The 22,003-nt window shown below is 44.2% G+C and overlaps 1 protein-coding gene across 3 annotated transcripts in view; it reads left to right on the top strand.

The window, feature by feature from the left end:
• Positions 1-12,547: 12,547 nt before the first annotated feature.
• FYN (FYN proto-oncogene, Src family tyrosine kinase) overlaps positions 12,548-22,003 on the top strand; it is a 211,425-nt gene continuing 201,969 nt past the window's right edge. For 2 of the 3 annotated variants that reach the window (XM_072739156.1, XM_072739137.1), the window contains exon 1: positions 12,548-12,947. The gene's annotated coding sequence lies outside the window, so the exon portion shown is untranslated. The remainder of the gene's footprint in view (positions 12,948-22,003) is intronic. The other variant, XM_072739147.1, reaches the window with a different exon arrangement.

Raw genomic sequence — 22,003 nt, 5'->3', positions numbered from 1 at the left:
CATTTATTGAAGAGACTGTCTTTTTTCCAGTGGACAGTATTTCCTGCTTTGTCGAATATTAGTTGGCCATAAAGTTGAGGGTCCACTTCTGGATTCTCCATTCTGTTCCATATATCTATGTGTCTGTTTTTGTGCCAGTACCACGCTGTCTTGATGACCACAGCTTTGTAGTACAACCTGAAATCTGGCATTGTGATGCCCCCAGCTATGGTTTTCTTTTTTAAAATTCCTCTGGCTATTCGGGGTCTTTTCTGATTCCACCCAAATCTTAAGATGATTTGTTCCAATTCTCTGAAGAAAGTCCATGGTATTTTCATAGGGATTGCATTAAATGTGTAAATTGCCCTGGGTAACATTGACATTTTCACAGTATTAATTCTGCCAATCCATGAGCATGGAATATTTTTCCATCTCTTTGTGTCTTCCTCAATTTATTTTAGAAGTGTTCTATAGTTTTTAGGGTATAGATCCTTTACCTCTTTGGTTAGGTTTATTCCTAGGTATCTTATGCTTTTGGGTGCAATTGTAAATGGGATTGACTCCTTAATTTCTCTTTCTTCAGTCTCATTGTTAGCATATAGAAATGCCACTGACTTCTGGGCATTGATTTTGTATCCTGCCACACTACTGAATTTCTGTATGAGTTCTAGCAATCTTGGGGTAGAGTCTTTTGGGTTTTCTATGTACAGTATCATGTCATCTGCAAAGAGGGAGAGTTTGACTCCTTCTTTGCCAATCTGAACACCTTTTATTTCTTTTTGTTGCCTGATTGCTGAGGCTAGGACTTCTAGTACTATGTTGAATAGCAGTGGTGAGAGTGGACATCCTTGTCGTGTTCCTGATCTTAGGGGAAAGGCTCCCAGTGTTTCCCCATTGAGAATGGTATTTGCTGTGGGCTTTTCTTAGATGGCTTTTAAGATGTTGAGGAATATTCCCTCTATCCTTACACCCTGAAGAGTTTTGATCAGGAATGGAAGTTGTATTTTGTCAAATGCTTTCTCTGCATCTATTGAGAGGATCATATGGTTCTTGTTTTTTCTATTGTTGATATGATCTATCACATTGATTGCTTTACGAATGTTGAACCAGCCTTAAATCCCACTTGGTCATGGTGAATAATCTTCTTAATGTACTGTTGGATCCTATTGGCTAGTATCTTGTTGAGAACTTTTGCATCCATGTTCATCAGGGATATTGGTCTATAATTCTCCTTTTTGGTGGGGTCTTTGTCTGGTTTTGGAATTAAGCTGATGCTGGCCTCACAGAACGAGTTTGGAAGTATTCCATCTCTTTCTATCTTTCTGAACAGCTTTAGTAGAATAGGTATGGTTTCTTCTTTAAACGTTTGATAGAATTCCCCTGGGAAGCCATCTGGCCCTGGACTTTTGTGTCTTGGGAGGTTTTTGATGACTGCTTCAATTTCCACCCTGGTTATCGGCCTGTTCAGGTTTTCTATTTCTTCCTGTTTCAGTTTTGGTAGTTTGTGGTTTTCCAGAAATGCGTCCATTTCTTCTAGATTGCCTAATTTATTGGCATATAGCTGCTCATAATAAGTTTTTAAAATTGTTTGTATTTCCTTGGTATTGGTGGTAATCTCTCCTTTCTCATTCATGATTTTATTAATTTGAGAGGGATCCCCCTTCCATTTCATTTCTTACCACACTCTCCCTGCCTTCTCCCTCATACCTACCACATTGGCCTCCTTTCCATTCCTGCAGGGCCTTTGCACATGCCGTTGTGTGCCTACCAGAATGCTCCCTCCACTTCCTCTCCTCTCCACTCAGAAGTCTCCTTCTCATCCCAAAGCTCTTGGTTTGTGTGCAGCTCCTCAGAGAAGCCTCACTTGATCAAAGTCCTTTCATTCCATTTTCCCTGTTCTCTTCGTAGCACACCTTCTCCCATAGAACAGGCTCTCGAGCAATACTTGTTGAACAATGGATGGACAAGTACTTTGCCCACTTTAATTTGTTTTTAGTGTTTTAATATATTCGTATTGATTTTCTAGAACTTCAAGCACTTTTTATATATTAAGTATAGTAATGCTTTCTCTTTTATCTTCTCCTCTGTTCTGTCTGTCATGTTTTAGGTCAATAGATGTTTTTCACTTTTATGTACTCAATTCTATCATTTCTGTCCTCTAAGATTCTATCCCAGGTGTCAAGCTCAGGCTGGACTTGCCCATTCTATTCACCCTCATTTGTTCTATCTGGTACTTTACTACTTCACTTATTTATATTTTAATCTTAAATCCATGAGGAATTTGTTTTGCCGTAAGACACGATGTAAGGTTTAACTTATATCAATAACGTTTATCCAGTATTCCTTTCATTTATGGATGATTTGAAATGCTATGGGTAATGTATATTATATGCTAATAAATATTTGAGTGTGTGCCTGCAATCTTTACAATATTCCCTTTGTTTGCCTTTCTATCCCTGCACCAGTACCATTCTTTTATTATCTGGTAAAGCCAATACATTCTACTTATTCAAAGGATTTTCAAAGGTAATACTGACTACATGAAAGTTTTCAAACATTTTAAACAATTCTGACTCATTTTTTTCCTGCTGGATAAACTTAAAATAAAAAAAAAAGACCCAGTAGAATTTTAATTGGAATTATATTTGATTCATAGTTTAATTTGGGGAAAACTAAAATCTTAACATCATTAAGTCTTTCCTCCCAGGAACATGGTCCATCTCTCTGTTTAAACTCATAAATTTATAATTCTCAGTAAAAATGTATGGTTTTATATATAGATGCCACTATTTTCCAGGTTAACATGTGGTAGGCACTGCTGGTGCCCTGCCTACCAAATGACTCTGGCATTCCTGTCTACGTGCCAAGCAAGGACTGCTTACGGGGCATCCCTGGGACGAGAGACCTTTTGTACAAGGAGCCTTTTCTGGCCATAAGAGCACATTAGGACTGCCAGCAGGGCCAGCTGGAAATCTGGAGCTCAAGTCCCTAGACATATGTTCACACCGTCCCACCTCAGAGGGACTCAGTGGGGTGAGGCTCTATCGTTCCCCAGAAATATTAGCTGGATGATGCCCCTCTATTGACTTTCCTCTCCTGCCCATCTCTCTTTCTCATTCCCAGACTGGATTCCCCAGGATCAGTCTTCAATAAACAACTCTAACACTCATCCTTGTCTCAGAGTCAGCTTCTAAAGAAACCCCAACCAACGCATAACCCCTAACCGTTTTTAGTTGCTATCATAAATGGAACTTTAAAAAAAATAATAATTCCAAACTAGCAACATAAATCACTGATTTTTTTCTGTCTATGGTAGAAATATATGCACTTGTAATAATATATTCAAACGTTAGTTTTGCCATGAAAAAATGAGTCCCATTAAATTGCTTTACATATGTACTCTGCAAATACTGTATGTATTACACACCTACACAGATATAGTACACAGAGTTGCATATACAACCTCCATGTATAGAGTATCTCAGGGGCAATTTGGAGAACTTTAAAGGGTGATTTTGCCTATGTTCAACTTTTACCTCTCTTACTCTCATTAGAACCTCATGATCTCTGGCAACTGGCTTCCTTACTGAATTCATGTATTAGTTTTAATAGCATTTCAATTGATTCTCTTAGTCTTTCCAGGTAGACAATCACATCAACAGGAAATAAAAAGAATTTTGTCTCCTTTTCATTATTTATACATGTGGTTTCTTCATCTCGTTTTATTGCAGTTGCTAGAATTTTCAGGACAATATTAAGTATTAGTGGTGAAAGGAATGGCCTTGTCTAATTTCAGATCTGAATAGAAATAGAATGTTTCACTTCCTATTGAGATGGTGTGTGTGTGGGAAAGTGTTTGGGGGAATGCATACAGTTTATCCAAAGGCAATTAAATAAAATAAATGACAAATTAAACTGAATTAAAGTAAATGATACATTGGATGCAGGACAGACTTTCAGTTTTATACCGGCATGAAATATTGTCCTATTTTCCAGTAGACCATTTCTAATAAACTTGATTCTCTTCATTTAAAATGAGTATAACTTCTGTAAGCTCCTCTATCCTTTAAATCTATCTGAGATTTTTCCTGGATGCTTTGTTTTCACTGAACTTTGGATTTCATGCATCATATGAAGAAGTTGCTTCTTCAGATTGGTCTGGGACTTCCAAAGTTCAGGGTAGCTGACCTTGATTTATAAGCTAGAAAAATCAAGCCTCTAAAATGTGACGGGGATCTGGGATTCCACACCCACACTTGCCAAATACACACTCCATGTAACTGTTTCTGCTCTTATGATTGGTTCTGAGAGACCCACGTGTTTTCACATAAACACAAATTACAAAAATATAAGATGACTTTAAGACTTGGAAGTAGTACCAGCTATCATTTTGGTTTGTTTTCACTTTGGGTGTTTCTTTACTAACTGGGTCAGCATTTTGTTTTGTTTGTTTTAAACCTAGCACTCTTCATTAAAGCCAGACAGCAGGAGAGCAAGACATGGTTTTGCCAGGCACAGGTGAGATGGCACCAATTTTAAGCTAGCATCCCTATCTGTTCTTGGTATGTTCAGGGCAAAAATTCTTCCTCCAGGAATCCGAGGTGCAATGTTCTATTCCTCAAAACTTTTCAAGTTTTATTTCTCATGCATATATTTTCAAAATTCCACGGTTTACCTTATTATTTTCCCAAGCCCTTATTTTCCCCAGATTAGTGAAGGCAAGTTCTGGGTCAGCCATGCTAACTAAAGTGGAAGGTGAAGGGGAAATAAATACTTCCCAACAGGTCTAAAAAATAATAATAATAATAATTTAGTCTGTTTTAAGGCACAAAGAATTTCAAGTACATTAATTTATTTGAGTAGTCACCTGTGGACATTTAAGATGTCCAAACTTTTGAGATTCAAACATGCTGAATTAACTGTCCTTATACATACACTGTTCTGCACACACATAAACATACCTGGCTAGCCGGACCGTGAGGAGATATGTATCAGACAGATACTGAGATATTTTGGTGGATCTAAGGAGTTGACTAATCAAATTAGGGGAAGAGAAGCCAAAATGCTAAAGGAACCTCAGCAGCAGGACTTTGTAGATCATCTCCCCAGAGCACTGCTCAGTTTTACCATTTCACAGTGTGGCAGGCACACTGGCTGGATACTCACCAAAGCCATTTCTTCTTTCTCCTGCCAACACCAATGAGACTACACTTCCCAGCTCATTTTGCCTATGGGAGTAGCTTTGTGACTATTTCTAGACAATGGAATGTGGGCCGAAATGCTGTATGTCACTCTTACGTGGAGTCCTAAAACCTGTCGTGCAATTTCCTCTCTTTTCCCTTGTTTCCCAGCGGTATGAAGAGAATCCAGTGAAATCCTGGTTGAAGGGTCCCTGAATCACTTTGCAGAAAGTTGTCCAAGAAAAACCCAAGCAAATGTTTGCTATGTAAAGCCACAGAGGTTTGGGGATGGTTTGATATGGCCGTCGGCTTTTCCCGTGACTACATCCAAGTCAGTACATCTCTGCCCTAATTTTCAAATTCTTGGTAAACAATACTTGGCTCTTTATGGGATAAGTGCCTACCTCTGATGGCCACAACTAGGCTGTGCTCTTGCATGGTTACTTCATAAAAACATGGTCTCTAGAAGCCCACCTCTGGGTTTGGGGAGCTAATCCCCAAAAGTGGAAATGACTGTGATCTGGGAAACCACTGCAAGAATGTCTCCTACATGAATAGACGAGAGATGAGAATAGATGAGAGATGAGATGAGATGAGAATAAACAGGAAGAGGCTAGAGCCAACAGAGCCTCTTATGAGCCGCTTATGCTGCCTCTCAGGGTAGGAGCCAGGGTAAAAATTCTACCCATGTTCCCATTCCTCAGAGGCTTCACATCCCTATAAGACCTTTCAGAAATCCTTCACTCTCGGAGACAATAAACTCTCCCACGTGAATGTGGAATAAGTGAAAATTAAAGATCATTCATGTGAGACTCTATCTTCAAGAAGATATTGTGTACCTTGCTGGAGAAATGTAAGTGCAGAACGTAGGCTGTCACACCTCTTGCCAGAAAACAGAATCATAACTGGAAAGGAAGAGATGTTTGTTAAATGAGCAGTGACACTTGATCATGAAAAGTTGAGGTTCATAGAGATGGGGGAATAACTAGAGGGGGGCACAGCCATTTTTAAAATTTGGGTGCAATATCCTGTTTCCCCTCCTGTTTTGGGAAGAGTCCTATCATCTGAGTTGGTTGGGGGCAAGTTCTGATCATCTTCCATGGACGCTAAAGGAAGCCGGATACCTGTTCCCCTCCTCTGCCCTCTGCTCTCCAACCCCCCTGACAGCTCTAGTACCACCAGCCTGCAGGATGCTACCCCCAAGAATTTGAGTCTTCAGCAAGTAAGATGCGAATAGAGAGACAGCATAGACTCCACCTCCAGCAGCAGCAGAAGTCCTTGGCGGTGGAAGGGCCCTGACAGAGCATCCTAACTAGCCCTCCGATGTGCTTCTGGGTGGTGATTCCTGACTCCTGCTTATTTGCTGAGTCTATATTTTGAGTCCTCTCCCTGATTCTATGAATTACCCAACATCCTTCTAATAAACTCCTTTTCTGCTTACACTAGACATGGTTTCTAACATTTGCAACCAAGACCCTTGAATGATAAAATAATTTACTTCTCTCTGTTCATTTTTTTCCCTTTGACAACCTGACACATAGAATATTTGGACTCTTGAAAGTAGCAAGATAAATGTTATAAAATCCACATTTCATACAGATGTAGATCACGAAAGTAATTAGAAAGCTTTTTTTTCTTTAGGACTATAGCAGGCTACGACCAGAAAAATATCTGAATCATCAAGGGCCCACTCTAGGAGCTCCACCAGATCACACACACACACACACACACACACACAGCTTCTGTTGGGTCTCACTGTGTAGGTCTTAAATGTCTCCCCAGGGATGGTAAATCAGGTTCGGGTCACCCAGCAATGAGGCCTAGCCAACCTATGCCTGCAAACAGAGAAGTCTGAAGGCTTCTGATCCAGTTAGCTACACCAGTGGCTCAGTCATACTGGAGGAGCCTCAAGCACCATCACTGCATAGAATGGAATCAGAACATAAATAAAAGTGAGCAGTCAAGCCTGCTCAAGTCAGAGTGGGAGAGACAGCCAGTTAGGATGCAAGAGAAAGGGGCAGGCCAGCTTATGACAAGAGAGCCTCTCTTGTTAGACTCCTGCAAGGGCTTCTGTAGGATATCTGTTGGAAAACAGATATGTTCCCACTGGGACCTTCAAAGTTGACTTAGTCTTATCCCCAGACACTTAAACCACACCAGAGAATAACCCAGGCCTCTCTTGGAGAGTCAAGCAAAGAATCAAAGAAGACCATCCATATCCATCACCAACCACCCTTCCTTCCACTCCCTATGGTTTGGGTGGGATATGGCCTCTCTTCCTTTATAAGCCAAATCGCTTCTTTCTAACAAGCCTTGTTTGCCCAGTAATAACCCTGACACATTAAGAGCATGCAACAGAGGTCATTGGACCCGGTCTCTAAAACTTCATTCATAACAACTCCTGTTGATTTAGCCCAGTTTCCATCTTTTTAAGAGGGAAGGGAGCTGAAAAGCCATATGCCAGGAAGGCTCTGACATAAACTGCCAGGAGGAGCAACTATCCAGTTTGGATAAAATGGAACATGAGAGAACTGGAATAAAGTACTACCAGAAACCCAGCCTCCAGAGCTTGGCTGGGCCTCTTCCAAAGGCAGGTTTAACACCACCTACTCCTACCCCTTCCTGAGCTCAGGCTGGGCTGTAGTGTGGAAGGTCTTTCCCATTCCACATGAGATTTTCCCAGGACCATCTCCTACTATTGGTTATATTCTGAACATGATGGATTTTAAAATATGTCGCTCTTTCGATAAGAACTTGATGATATGAGATGTCAGAAGCAAGAATTTCACAGTGAGCCAAGTGTGCCAGATACAGAGAGGTTAGCCCTGGGACCAGTTTCCCAGCACTCTCCCGCTCTCAGAGTAAGTTGAACTTTTTGAGAACCATTCTTACAAGTCCCAAGGAGGTCCACCAGAAGTTAGAAGGGTGGGTGTGGGCAAGTGGGAGTAGGGAGCCTGTCCTGGATACCAGCCCTGTGGCAAGGCTCCTTCAAAAGGGAAAAATCAGCAAGGAAAATGAAGGAAGATAAAGGGGAAAATCAAAGTAGCAAAGACAGGAAAAAGTTTAAGTTTTATGGTTTCTTCTGTTAAATAATAGGTGGCTGATACAAAAAAAGTTCAGAAAATTAAGAAGCAGATAAAACAGATAAAAAATAATTTGATAACTTGGAGAAAATAACTGTTAAAATTTCTGCATATGTACTTGCATACTTTCTATGGAAATCTACATGGACAGATAAATTTTAGAACAATGGAATACGTCTGCATTAAAATACATATATAGAGACACATACACACACATATTAATTTATTGTGAAAATCTTTCCTCATAAAAAAAATACATGACCTCATTATCATTTTCTTGGCTATGTAGTTTTCTATTATAGCATAGTTTACACACCCAATCTCTTACCAATGGACTTTTCTCCAATTGTTCACTATTATAAACAATGTTCTGATTACTCACGTCATTGGTATATCATTGCAAACTTGTTGCATTCTTTCCCAGAACACAACTGCTGGGTCAAAGGCATACACTCTTCGAAATACTTTTCAGAAATGTTATTAAACTGTCTCCCAGAAGTGCTATGCCGATTAATATTAGGGTGTGGGTATCCAGTTCCCCTCATTCTTTTATGTCTTTGGCCAACTGTGCAGGAGAAAAAACTATCTTTGTATTGCTTTTGTGTTACAAGTGAAGCTGAGTCTCTTTTCGTGTTTACTGGCCATTTTGAGATGCATTTCCTCTGCCCATGTTTTTCAGTTGGAGTGTTCATCTTTATTCTCTTGTTGATTTGTAAGGACTCTATAGTCTGGATTCCCCTTGCCATACGTGTTGCTACTCTGTTAACATTTAAGAGAAAATTAAAACTAAAATGTGACAATAAGACAAGAAAATATTTTAACTGATAAAATAAAAAATACAGAAAATGTTACTTTAAACGGGAAAGGATAAGAAATCCAGGTGAGACAAAATAAAGTCCAGAGAGAAATAGGAAACTTTAAGGAAAGGAAATAGAGAAGTAAAAATAACCAGTACCAATGAAATCAAAGAAAAATTCTAGAACAATGCCTACATTCTAATTTGTGTAATATAAACTGTCCATAAGAAAATGCAAAAAAAAAAAATTCAGGGGTGCAGAGGATGATATGACTTATCCCAAGTAGGGCAGGGACAGTGCCATGGACCTTTAATCGAGGTGTCTGCAGAGACCTGCACAGTGGATCAAAATGGGGAATAGTATCCAAATCCTTCAGAGTACTCTATATACTTGTTCAGGCCATTAGCAAATCCTCCTGAGGAGGCCAAATCCATTTAAAGTGACTTTTAAGAAGGGCAACAGATAAAAAGGTAGTCAAGGAAAGAATTACAAAAACAGGATGGAGTCGTGATGGAAGCAGGTTAATCTGTCATTTTAATTGCATTGTCTCTTCTTTTTTGTTCACTAATTAGATCAAGAAGCTATTAGAGTTACAGACGCTAAAAAGTGACTCTTCTTGAAGAAACCTTAAGCAAGGAGATCACCCACTCCAGGTTTCACGTAAGATAAATTAATCCAACATGGGATACCAAGGAGATCCATATCTTAAGAGTGGTATTTCTGAGAGTACATGACAGTTTATCTTTAAAAAGGCAGAAAGTATGCATAAACTGCTTCTATGTCCATTTAGTCTTGACAGAGCAGTATGAGATCAGTTTTACTATTTCCCTATTTTATACATGAGAATGCAAAGTTCCGCAAAGGCTAAGTGATTTGCCTCATCGAGGTGCTAAAAGCGTGTGCTATGGAGTTGGAATCAGAAACTCTAGGCCACTGCTATTCGATAGAAATGTAATGCGAGCCATATATGCTATTTAAAATTCTCTGGAAAAATAAATAAATAAAATTCTCTGGTAGTGGGGCTCCTGGGTAGGTTCGGTCAGTTCAGTGTCCTCTTCTTGGTTTCAGCTAAGGTCATGAGCTCAGGGTCCGGTGATGGAGCCCCACCTTGGGCTCGACTCCTCCTCAGGCCTAGGCCCCATGCTACGCAGGGAGTCCACTTGAGACTTTTTCTCCTTTTCCCTCTGCCCTTCCCCCTGTGCTCTTTCTCTCAAGTAAATAAATAAATCTTTAGAAAGAATTCTCTAGTAGCTACATTTAAAAATAAAAACAAAAATGTGAAATAAAATTTAATAATATACTTTATTGAGCACAACGCATTCAGACTATTATCTTAACGTGTAATCAATATAAAAATTAATCAGATGTTTTACATTTCTATTTTCATGCTGGATATTTAAATCCAATATGTCTTTTACATTTACAGCATACCTTACTCTGCACCAGCCACATTTCGAATACACAAGTACATTTCAAGTACTTAACAGCCACCTGGGCTAGTGGTTGCCTCATTGGACAGCCCGGTTCTAGACCAGTGGTTCTCAAGATGTGGTATCCAGACCAGTTGCATCAGCATCACCAGGAAACTGTGAGAAGTACAGATCCTCAGGCCCCATTCCAAACCTACTGAATCAGACCCTCTGGGAGTGGGAAACACCAGTCTGTATTTTAACAAGTCCCTTCTGGTAATTCTGAAAGATGCTAAGGTTTGAGAATCATTGTTCTAGACAATTGCCTCTCCTGTCACAATTCAAATCTAGGACAGAGGCTAGTACTAAGGAAGAGGAGCCCCTTCTCTCGAGATCAACAATTTTTGGCTAGATGACGTTGGCATTCTCTTGTATGGAAACCCTTTATGCGTTGTTGTGGTTCCATTTCTTGGGACCGTGGAATGAATTCCCAGACACATAATTTGAACATGGCATCATTTATCACTTTAAGGAGGAAACAACACCCCGCAGTAATCACCCTATACTATCCCCTGGAGTTTAGTTACTAAGTTCTCTTGCCCTCAGTTTCTTCATCCATAAGATGGGGATCCATTAATAATGTTGGTAATTTTTTTTGAAAGTTTTCATTTATTTTTTTTTAGTAATCTCTACACCCAACATTGGGCTTGGACTCAGGACCCCCAGGTCAAGAGTCACATACTCTTCTGACTGAGCCACCCAGGCACGGGGGCAATGTTTTTCAAAGTACTGCGTACAAAAAAAAGTCAGCAAAAGTGACTGATATTTTTAAATTCTGGTTAAAAAAACTAGTGGGCAGGAAAGGTAATATAGATTTTGAGCATAGAATCAGAAGCTAATTCACTTCTATTTCTCAGAACATTAGATTTGCTGAGGGGGAAGGGTAGGGTTCTTGCCAAGAGCACTAAGGAGAATGACTCTGAGCATGCCTTAGAGGAGAATTTTCAGTAAACAGGAATTACCTATAAAGAAAATCAGGAAGCCAACGTGTTTCTTTTTATGAAGTTACATCCTGCCATAGAAAAGCTGGATAGGAAATAAAGACTGATGCACTCCGAACTGTACACTTAACTGGCTATTAGTTCATCAAGGAAAATCTGAGCAAAAGCTGAGATTTGGTGAAGGGGGTGAAAAAAAAAAAAAAACCATGAGTAGCGAAATGTCACGAGAAACCAAAGACAACCAGCAGCTACAATTACACATAGTTTTTTTGGGGAAAAAACTATACAAACAAATCTCTACTCTGTGATTTCAGATTCCTAAGTCGCCACCTGCCCTCTCCACCCCTCCCCCTATTTCAATACTACTTCTTCCAGGCTTTTGCTTGAAAATAAACGTGTGCGTCCACGGAAATGCAAGAGTAATAGATTAATCTTAATTTCCTCCTTCTCTTTATTATTATTGATATTAACTGTGCGTTTCCAGGGTTCTCCGGGTCTTTCGGAGTTCCTGGGATTGGATCTTACCTTGCTCCACACTCCCCAGGGTGATGAGCGACAACATCCTCACCACCTCACCCTTTCCCAGTTTACCCTCCCACCTTCAGATGAAAAGGCAGCAGAAGGGCAAGAGAGCCCTTCCTCCACGCAGGTTCCCCTGGTTTTGGGTGCGGGGGGTGGGGGGTGGGATGGCAGATGCCTTTCTGCAGTGGCAGCTGCAACCTCCCGCAAAGCAGGAGCTGCGGCTCGCACTGTCCCCTCCTTCCCCCGCCCGAGCCCACGGCCTCGCGAGTCCACGCGATCCCCGGAGCACACACAACTGCTCCAGCCTCGCATCCCCTCTCGCAGCCCACACGGCACGCGCGCCAGGATGCCCGCTGCCACAGTAACGCCCCGCCCACCCGGCGGCCCCGCCCCCGCCGCGGCCCCGCCCCCGCCGCGGCCCCGCCCCCGCCGCGGCCCCGCCCCCGCCGCGGCGGCCCCGCCCCCCGCCGCGGGCACCAATGGCCGCCGGCCGCAGCTCCGCACGCGTGCTGCGATAGGCCGGCGCGGCCTGCCAGTCTCCGCGCGCGTCCCGCCCCGTCCTCACTCCGGGGCTGGGGCTGGAGGGGCCGGAGCATCCGCGCGAGTAGCTGCGAGCAGCCGCGGCGGCGGCGGCGCGTCCCTGCAGTTGCGCCATCTGTCAGGAGCCGAGCGGCGGGGAGGGGGCTGCCGCGCGGGAGGAGGAGGGGTCGCCGAGAGCGGAGGCCGCCCGCGAAGGCAGAGGCGGGCTGCCCCGGGACGGAGGAGCTCGCGCGGCGCTGCAGCCCCCGCGCCCCGGCAGCGCCCGCCGCGCACAAAGCCGGCGAGAGGGATCGGGCCGCCGGGCCGGGCACACGCGGCGCCGCCCCCTCGGCGCCCTCGGGAGGCCCCCGGCTCCGGGCCCGCCGAGCCGCCTCGGCCGCCGGAGGAGGGCGGGGAGGACCATGTGCATGGGCTCCGGAGCCTGAGCGCCGCGCAGGTAAGCGGCCGCGGGGGGCGGGGGATGCTGCGGAGACGCCCGCCCCCGCCCGGCGCTGCGGTCTCGCCGCCGCCGCCGCCGCCTCCGGGGCGCCCCGCGGGGCTGCCGGGCTCCGGGCGGGCGCGGAGCGGGGGACGCCTCTGCGGGGCGCGGCCGGGGGGCGCGGGGATGCGCGGGGGGCGAGGCCGGCCCGGGCTCCACCCTCGCCCTCCTTTCGGGGGCCCCGCGGGGACCCGGCTGTGCGTGTGCGCGCGCGCGCGCGTGTGTGTGTGTGTGTGTGTGTGTGTTGTCCTAATGTCAGGGATGATGTAATCACTTAATAATTGATGCCCCGTGCTGCTCCCCTCCCCAGCGCACCCCACCCCTGCCCCACTCCCCCTCGGCCTCCTCCGCGGCCGTCGCCGTCCTCAGCGCATCCTCCTGCCTATTTCTGGCACCTCCCTAGCACTTCCCCCATCCTCCCTTCACTCTTCCTGTGCCACCACCCACCCAGCCTCCCCGGCCCCCGTGCCGGAGCCTTCGGCCTCCTTCCTCTGCCTCCCCACCCCTTCTGCTCCCCCAGGCTCCCTTCTCCTCCCATCCCTGCCCCTGGGTTTCCTCTCCACTTCCCCACATCGAGGACTGTTTTTTGTCTGGTCGCCTCCGCCGCTCTTATCTCTGCGGCCACAGGCGGAGGGGACCCGGCCAGAAAGAGGCCACCGAGGCTGGGCCCAGAGAAGAGGGATAATAAAAATCACCCTTCTTGCCCCTCCTCCCCTTAATAAATCACACAGACTCGCCGGGTGTGTGTGTGTGTGTGTGTGTGTGTGTGTGACACAAAGAGCCCTTTCAGTGCACAGAGAGGAGACGCACAAAGTACCCAAGGATGGGCACGATGATTCTTATTTCTCTTCACTGGGGCTTCCCTTTCTCTCAGATAAAGCAGTTGATTTTCTCTCTGGGAGTCTTTCCTGCCACATTGACCAAAATAAATAAATAAATAAAAGGCCCCAGATGCTGCAGGGTGGCAGGTGCTGTCATTTTGCCATATTCATGGACCCAGTGCTGTTGACTGGCAGCTGCAGTGTTCCTTAGATTTAAGGGGGAAATGATGCCAGCCGTCTCCAGAGTTGCTTCACTGTCAAGGTAGCCCTCCTCTGCCTTGTGTTAAGCTCCTCTCTTCCGGGGGAGAGGTACTCAAGAGCTGGGGTGCAAAACATGGGTGTGGGGGCAGAAGAATTTTGCTTCTGCATCAGATAATTGGCGTTTAGTAAGAGCGAGGCAGCCAGACTTCTTCTCTGAAGTCTTAAGAAATGCTGAAGTCTTGAAATGAAATTTCGTCTGCCCAGTGGTGGTGTGTTGGCCTTATATTTAAACAAGTTTCTGGGGACATCAGAAAAACACGGCCTAAGTTGGAATTTGGAAGACCACTGGAGACCGTGCCTCTTCCCTGCTTCAGAGTAGCCTTCAGACACCCACATCCTTCCTCTCACCACCCAAGCGATGGCAATACTTTCCACCCTTTGTGCTCTTTCTCCTGAGGCCTGATCCCATGGGTACTGTGCTTGCAGATGTAGGGACTCAAAGACTTTTGGAGGAAGTGGTTTGTTAACTATCTCAGGTTTGGGCACACTTAAATGAGAGCAAAGGATGTAGAGAATCTTGTGAAGGAACTTTGAACCATCTGTTTGCTGTTCCTCTCAAAGAGGAAATGTTAATGTAAATCTAGAGGCTTAATGTTCCATTTTGTAAGCCGGTGACCATTACATGCTTAATCGATAACGTGAAAACTTAGTTTGAACCCCATTGATTCCTAAGAACATGGCTCCTTGACTATTGTAAGGAATCTGTCTCAAGTTTGTGCTTCAAGAATTTTATTAGAAAAGAGTTATGATTCACTAAACATTTACTTCTCCACTTTCTAAGGACATTCATCGTGGACCTTTTTATATTAAAAAAAAAAAAAGCAATAGGGTTAATGAGTGTACTGTAAAAACAAAGGGTTGTTTGTTTGATGCCAGACCCAGGAAGGAAAGTCAGTGCACAATAAGCTCACACTGTGTTGACCAAGCTAAAGAGACTTAATGATAAGGTTGAATGTGAACAAATGCACACTCTGCTTTCTGTATTTACTCTATGCTTTGTACTGGGTCTGGACTCTCCAATCCCATCTGATTTTCTTGGGTTCTATTTAACCTTTCAGGCTCAGCTCAAAAGTCTGATGCTTTTTCCATCCTCTCCTCCAAACAAATCACCACGCCTCCAATTTTGTTTTCAGACTTCAGCAGCAGGCATTACGTTTGGCATGTCTCTGTTCCCATCATTAGTCGGTCAGCACATTGAGAGAAGGAAGCTGGTCTTACTTATCCTATATCAATAAATGTGAATTAGGTCTTTGGTATGTGCCAGGCACCTGGACTCATTAAACTAATTTTAGCAGCTATAACAAATAGGCCTGCAAAAATGTAATGGCTCGAAAGCAATAGATGTTTATTATTCCTCATGTAGTAGTCTACTTTTTAAATGCCTTGGCCTGGAAATGACACCCATCACCTCCACTCACATCCTGTAACATGAGGGTGAGTTATTTGGCCACATTTAACTGCTGGGGAGCCTAGGAATCACAGGGTAGCCCCTTGACAAAGAAAAGAGATCAAGAAGAAGTGTATTTTGGGCCAGCAGCTTTGCCATGTGTTGGCACTCAACGAGGCACAGTCATTGCCCTCAAGGAGCTTGCAGGCTGATGAGAATTAAAATATATGGAAACCTGGAGCCTGTACCCATCATTGTTTTATTCTTTTGATTTCCTGAGTTCAGACCTTTTTATTTTACATGTGTTTTAAAAAACTTTGCTTTTTGTCGGTTCAAGCAGCTAGTTCCCACTCAGTGACTACTGTTAATATAGGGATCTCATGCCTCTGCTGTTGACTTTGATATGGTTCTTTCACTCCAGGAGCACCTTTTTTTGGCCCAGGGTTGTTGTTGTGTTTTTTTTGTTTCTGTTTTTTTGCTGATTTTTAGACTCCCCACGTGGCTAGGAGGATCCTTAGAAATCACAGTTCCACCTTGGCAAGCAGACTGCAGAGGAGGAACTTCTTGCCTGGGGCCATGCTAGTGGGAAGGGAGCCCCAGCAGGCCCAGATCTCCCTCCACCTGGGCCCCCTTCGCCACACAGCTGCCCTGACTTGGTGACTGTGACTGCTGTGTATTCCCTGGAGACTGAGTGAGCTTCCAGACCTCCAGGAGCAGGGCAAACTGCTAGTGTTCTGGATAGTGTCTGTTCTCCACAGGCCTCCAAAGTGTTGGAGCAATGCAGCCCATACTATTCATCATACTTAATAATGCACATATTTTTGCTACAAGCAGTTCATTATATTCATCTGTTCTGCAAACATTAGCCAAGTGTGTTATTGTGTGCAAGGCACTGGGAGATAGGGTCATGAAAATGAATGCTTCTGCTGTCCTTGCTCTTCCGGGGCTCACAGTCTGCTAGAGGAGATGAAAACAGATAAATAATAGCTAACTTTTATTGAGCATTTACTATGTGCCAAGCAGCGTTGAAGTTCTAGTCTTTTTTTTTTTTTAAAGATTTTATTTATTTATTCATTCATGAGAGATATGAGGGATGGGGGCCGAGACACAGGCAGAGGGAGAAGCAGGCTCCATGCAGGGAGCCTGATATGGGGCTCGATCCTGGGACCCCAAGATCACGCCCTGGGCCGAGGGCAGGTGCTTAACCGCTGAGCCACCCAGGGATCCCCTGAAGTTCTAGTCTTAACAATGATGACATGAAGTGGTTTCACTTGTCCCCATCTTACAGATGGGAAATTGAAGCAGGGCAGGTTAAGTAACTCAAGATCACACAGTTATTGGGTGATAGAGTCACGATTCGGGCCCAATTAGTTTGGTTTCAGAGCCCTTGCTTTTTAGCCACTGGGCAATATGCAAAATATTATATATGGATATAATGATATTAAAATAAATTATAGGCCTTAAGGGGGGAGGGCTAAATGCTGTGGAAATTGATACTTCTAGTTGTTGTGAAAAGACTTTATATTTAAATTTTTAAAAAAGTAAAAAAAAAATGAGAAAGCAAAGCATGTTGATAGTGGTAATACTTTTACTCTGTGTGATTCCTATTTTAAGCTGGGTCCTTCTGTGGGACACAGAGAGGTCTGTGTGTGTGTGAATTGTCCTACGTATATGCTTTGCAGCATTCATTCATTGTATTGACCATGCCAGACATTGAACTAGACGCCTCAGGAGCAGAGTACGTGTAATCCTGCTCCAAGGAACTTACCTGGTTGAAGGAAATGATTCTAGGGGTTGCCTCAAGAGAACACATAGAAGGGGGCATCAACTCTGCAAAGAGGTGGGAAAGTGGGCCAGCCAGGCTGAAAAGGTTTGGAGGAGGATCTTTGAGATGAAGAGTAGGTGTCTGCTAGTAGAGTGTTGTAGGAAGGCCATTGCCCCAGGAGGAGCATCCCAGAAGGCAAAGGCAAGGACCTTTTGGGAAACTGCAAGTAGTTCAGAGTAGGCGAGGGTTGTGGAGAGATGGACAGAGGAAGAAGATGGGGCTAGAGGAAAAATTGGGAATGTTCCTGTAAGTACAGTTGACCTTTGAACAACGTGGGTTTGAACTGCGCCGTCCACTTAGGTGTAGATTTTTCTTTGATAGATACATTACAATATTGGAAATGTATTTTCCTCACCACTTTCTTAACATTTTTTTCTCCAGCTTACTTTATTGTCAGAATATAGTATATAATACATGTATCATACAAAATATGTGTTAAGCAGCTCTTTATGTTATCAGCACCTTCAACGGTAGGCTGTAAGTGGTTAAGTTTTGGGGGAGTCAAAAATTACACACAGATTTTTAGACTGCCTGGGGATCGGCTCCCCTAACTCCTATGTTGTTCAAAGGGCCAGAATGTCAGAATGCTGTTTAAGAGTTGTAAGTGGAGATGACACTTTGATCTAATTCGTATTTTATGAAAGATCATCTGGCCACCATGTGGGCTGTTGACCAGAGGCAATCAAGACCAATATAGGGAAGGTAGTTATGGAAACTCACATGAGCCATAAGATGAAGTTCTAAATGGAAGGAATAGAAGTGGAAATGGAACAAAAAGGAATAAGAGGGGGTGAGACAGCATAGGAGGGGTGTGCAGAAGAAGGGTCCTGGAAATTAGGTGGAAAGAGACATGTAGCAGGTAATAAAGAAAAAGAGAGGGCACATGTGTAAAATGAGTTTATCACGGCCACTTGGAGCTTTTGGGTCAGGGTATGTCGTAGGCAGTTGAATATTTGGGTCTGGAGGGACGACTAGGACTTAAATATAAGTCTGTTAGCAGCAAATCAGAAAGTCCTTGAAACAATGGATGTGGGCAATATCGCTAAGGGAGTTTGTAGGAGACTCCCGAGGAATGGAGGAGGAAGAGGAGCCCAGGCCCCCAGTGGGAGGGGAACAGCTGGAGAGTTAATAGGCCCAGGGGAGAAAATACAGACCATTCTCAACATACAATGGTGGTACACAGTTAAGACCAGGGGAAGTGCAGCGTGTTTCAACACCAGGGGAGAGAGCTGTCCTTGATCCCCAGGAGGGGAGGGTTATGCCCCACAGATTAAGCACAGTTAAGAATGAAAACTGTAGTTTGGTTTTTTTAAGATTTTATTTATTTATTTGACAGAGCAAGTGAGAGCACACAAGCATGGGGAGCTGCAGGCAGAGGGAGAAGGAGAAGCAGGGGGCCTGATGCAGGGCTCGATCCCAGGATCCTGAGCTGAGCCCAAGGCAGACGCCTAACTGACTGAGCCACCCAGGCGCCCCTGGAAAGTGTAGTTTGATTTAGCACCAGAGATCTCCGAATCCGGCCACAGCAGCACCAGGGGAATAAGGAGCGGAAGTCGAGCACTCTGCTGCTCCCCAGACCAAGGCAAAGACATCAGAACCACAGAACGTGTAACCATAAGGGACTAGAGATCACGGAGTCCAGCATGTCTGTTTGACTTACAAGGAAAAAGGAGGCCCAGAGAGGCCAAGTGACTTGTCTAAGGTGGAGAGTCACCACTTAAACGCCGGGCGTCAGGTGAGGGGCTTGGTCCTGGCTCCCCTCCAGCTGTGTGAACCAGCTCAAACTCTCCGTGTGCCTCCCTTTTTTCCACCCTTGCATTGGAGATAATAGTTCCTTCCTCAGAGCTTTGCTGTGAGGAGTCAGTGAGATAATAAACGTAGAGGAGTCGGGATAGTGCCCCACACGTGGAGACGCTGGGAGTGTGCTGCTGCTGTTCCGTGTGTGTGTGTGTGTGTGTGTGTGTGTACACACATCCGTGTAGCATATTTACATACGTATCCCTTAGGGAAGGGAGGATGAAGAAGTACTGTCTGCACGAAAAGAAATTGTGAATATTTTAGAAAGAGATTTGGGCGACTGGTCAGGTCTTGGGTCAAGAATTATTGGAAAGGTAGGAAAGTTTATATAGTATGACTGAAAAACAGCATGTTTAGTAAGTTTTCCTGAGAAACGCAGAACCTTTTTTATTCTTGAGAATAGAAAACATAAAAGCACTTTGAAGTTAGCCCTATCAAAGAGTGTCTTGGTTTTAGTCAGACAACCAGAATTTTAACCTAGTTATGATGCAAATCCTTTGAATTTGGCTTAGGATTGTCATCAGGCTTCCTGAAGGCAGAGACTACAGAGAAAACGTGAGTTATGACTTTTAGGCACTTGGTTCTTATGAGAATAGAGTGATTTGGATTATTTCGAGAAATATCCTTTATTTCCCCCCCTCAATGTAGCAAATCTAATTTTTAGCTGCCAAAACACCCAAGTAGCCCAAACACTATTACCCCAATGGACTCGGGTGACAGGCAGTATAGACAGCCTAGGAATAAGTGGCACTCTGGACTTGATTAGAACACAGTAATCCTAGAAGGATATAAATTGAACTGGATTTATGGTCTAATAAAAACGTGGGAAGAAAAGATAATGCTTACTGACTCATGAAACTTTAACAACGTTTGTGAGGCTCTGAGTTGTCGTAATGTTTGGATGAGAGCGTTTTCCCATTCGTCTCAGCGCTTCCGGGATGACCTACAGGATGTGAAGCTGACTTGGGTCCATCCTGGGTATTTTTAGGAAGCAGAGATCACCACGTTATTTCTGCCCTTGTAGACCTGTGGCCTCAAGCAGCCCCTTGTTGGTTTGGACAAATATGTGTCGAACATCAATTAACTATAAATTTGGGGGAGAAAAATGTACAGTATGGGAAAGTCTTAGCTCATTGCTTATTTCAATTCGTAAGGCTTCTTCTGACGGCTGCTTATTTGTGGCCTTCTGATAATGTCAAAAAAAAAAAAAAAGCATGTAGCACGCCACATGTGCTACTTACCCCTCCTTAAATATACCATAAAAATAATAATACCTACCACTTTTATTGCACCCTGGAGGCCTCGTTAAGTGCTTTACATACAGTAATTTACTTAATTATAACAACTCTGTGAGGCAGGTGTTATTATCCCCATTGATCAAATGGGAAGACCGAGGCTCAGAAAGGTTAAGGAACTTGAGTGTGGTCACCCAGCTAATTACTAGAGAAGCCAGTCTGTGTGGTTCCGATGCTCATGCCTGCTTTTGCTCCGAAGCTGTGGTGGTTCCTCGCTCCCTGCCTGCTTTCTAATGTCCTTGCCTTTGCTTTGCAGTTGCTTCTGGGTTAAGTGTTGGAGGATATAAGACACCTTCCCCCCCTAGTGGAAACCTCACTCCTTCATTGCTCCACTCAAGGCCTACCTTCTGGGAAGTCCCCTCTTTAGTCCTCTTTCTGGGCCCCCATAGCACTTGGTTAACACCTCGTCATCACCCTCATCATGGTCTGACTTTAAAAAAAAAAAAAAAAAAAGGAGCAAAATGGAGTCAGCTGGGTGAGAGAATGGGCGGATACTGGGTTTTTTTTATGGACCTGTGAGCTCTTTGGAAGTCAGGGACTATATATATCCATGGTCGATTGGCCAGCACGACACCCAGCATTATTCCATGATGTACTATCATTATTATTCCCATTTAATAGAGGGGGAAGCTGAGGTATAAGACGTTAAGTGGTTTAGTCAGACTCACACAGCTAGTAAGCAGCAGAGCTGGAATCTGAACCCAGGCAGTCTGACTCCAGAATCTCTGCTCCCAAGACTGAATTTGTCCTGTTTCTCAAGTGAGCTTGTAAACTGTAAGGACAGAGACCGTGCATATCACCTCCTAGCCCAGTGCATTCACAGTCCACACCCCGTAAACATCAGCCCTCGTCGTCTTCCATCCACACCGGCAGCACAACCAACAGAATATATTGAACTAGGCCTTAGCTCATAAGAAAAATAAGGAGAAAGCTTTAGGGCCATGGTTACATGAATATTCTCTGAGGATCTTAGAGAATGCATATTCCCAGGCCCTCTTCTGACTCCGTAGGTCTGGGGCGGGCAGGCCTGAACACTGAAATCTCTTCTAGGTATGAGCATGGCAGCGGGGATGGACCCACCAGGGAGGCAGCTTCTGAAAGACAAGGAATGAGGCAAGCATAGTGACTCTGAGCCACACTGATGAGAGCAGGCCGCGAAGTGGTGGAGAATCATCAATCAGCCGGAGCCAGAGCCAGCAGCCGCCCAGGGGAGGCTGGGATCAGAAATCAATCACAGGACGACCACTTACTTTGTATTTTTAAGATTTCTAAGTACCTGCTTCTTTTGAATGTGCTGGTGGGATTTTATCTGATGAATTTAAACACTTTTTTTTTTTTTCAGAGCTTCCATCTTTGAGGCTCCCAAAAATAGTAGGCTTTTCATGGAGTTGTGTAAGGATTCCATCTGCTTTATACCGAAAAGTAGGGCTTTAATGGAAAATTAAAAATGAGCCAGATCGCCTTTCCCACAACAAAGCCCAGGGCACTTTTCCCAATCCTTTCTTCTTTTAATCCCCAGAAAAAGTTACTGAATCTGTATTTCTTCTGTGAGATTTACCCCCCTTCCCCCCAATTTAAATTCTACTGAAAAGGCAAATAAACCCTAAACAAGTTTCTTCATTTCCACA

This window comes from Vulpes vulpes, chromosome 1 (assembly GCF_048418805.1).
Source record: "Vulpes vulpes isolate BD-2025 chromosome 1, VulVul3, whole genome shotgun sequence".
In the NCBI taxonomy this organism is placed as follows: Eukaryota; Metazoa; Chordata; class Mammalia; order Carnivora; family Canidae; genus Vulpes; species Vulpes vulpes.
This window is presented reverse-complemented; position numbering and strand designations above follow the sequence as displayed.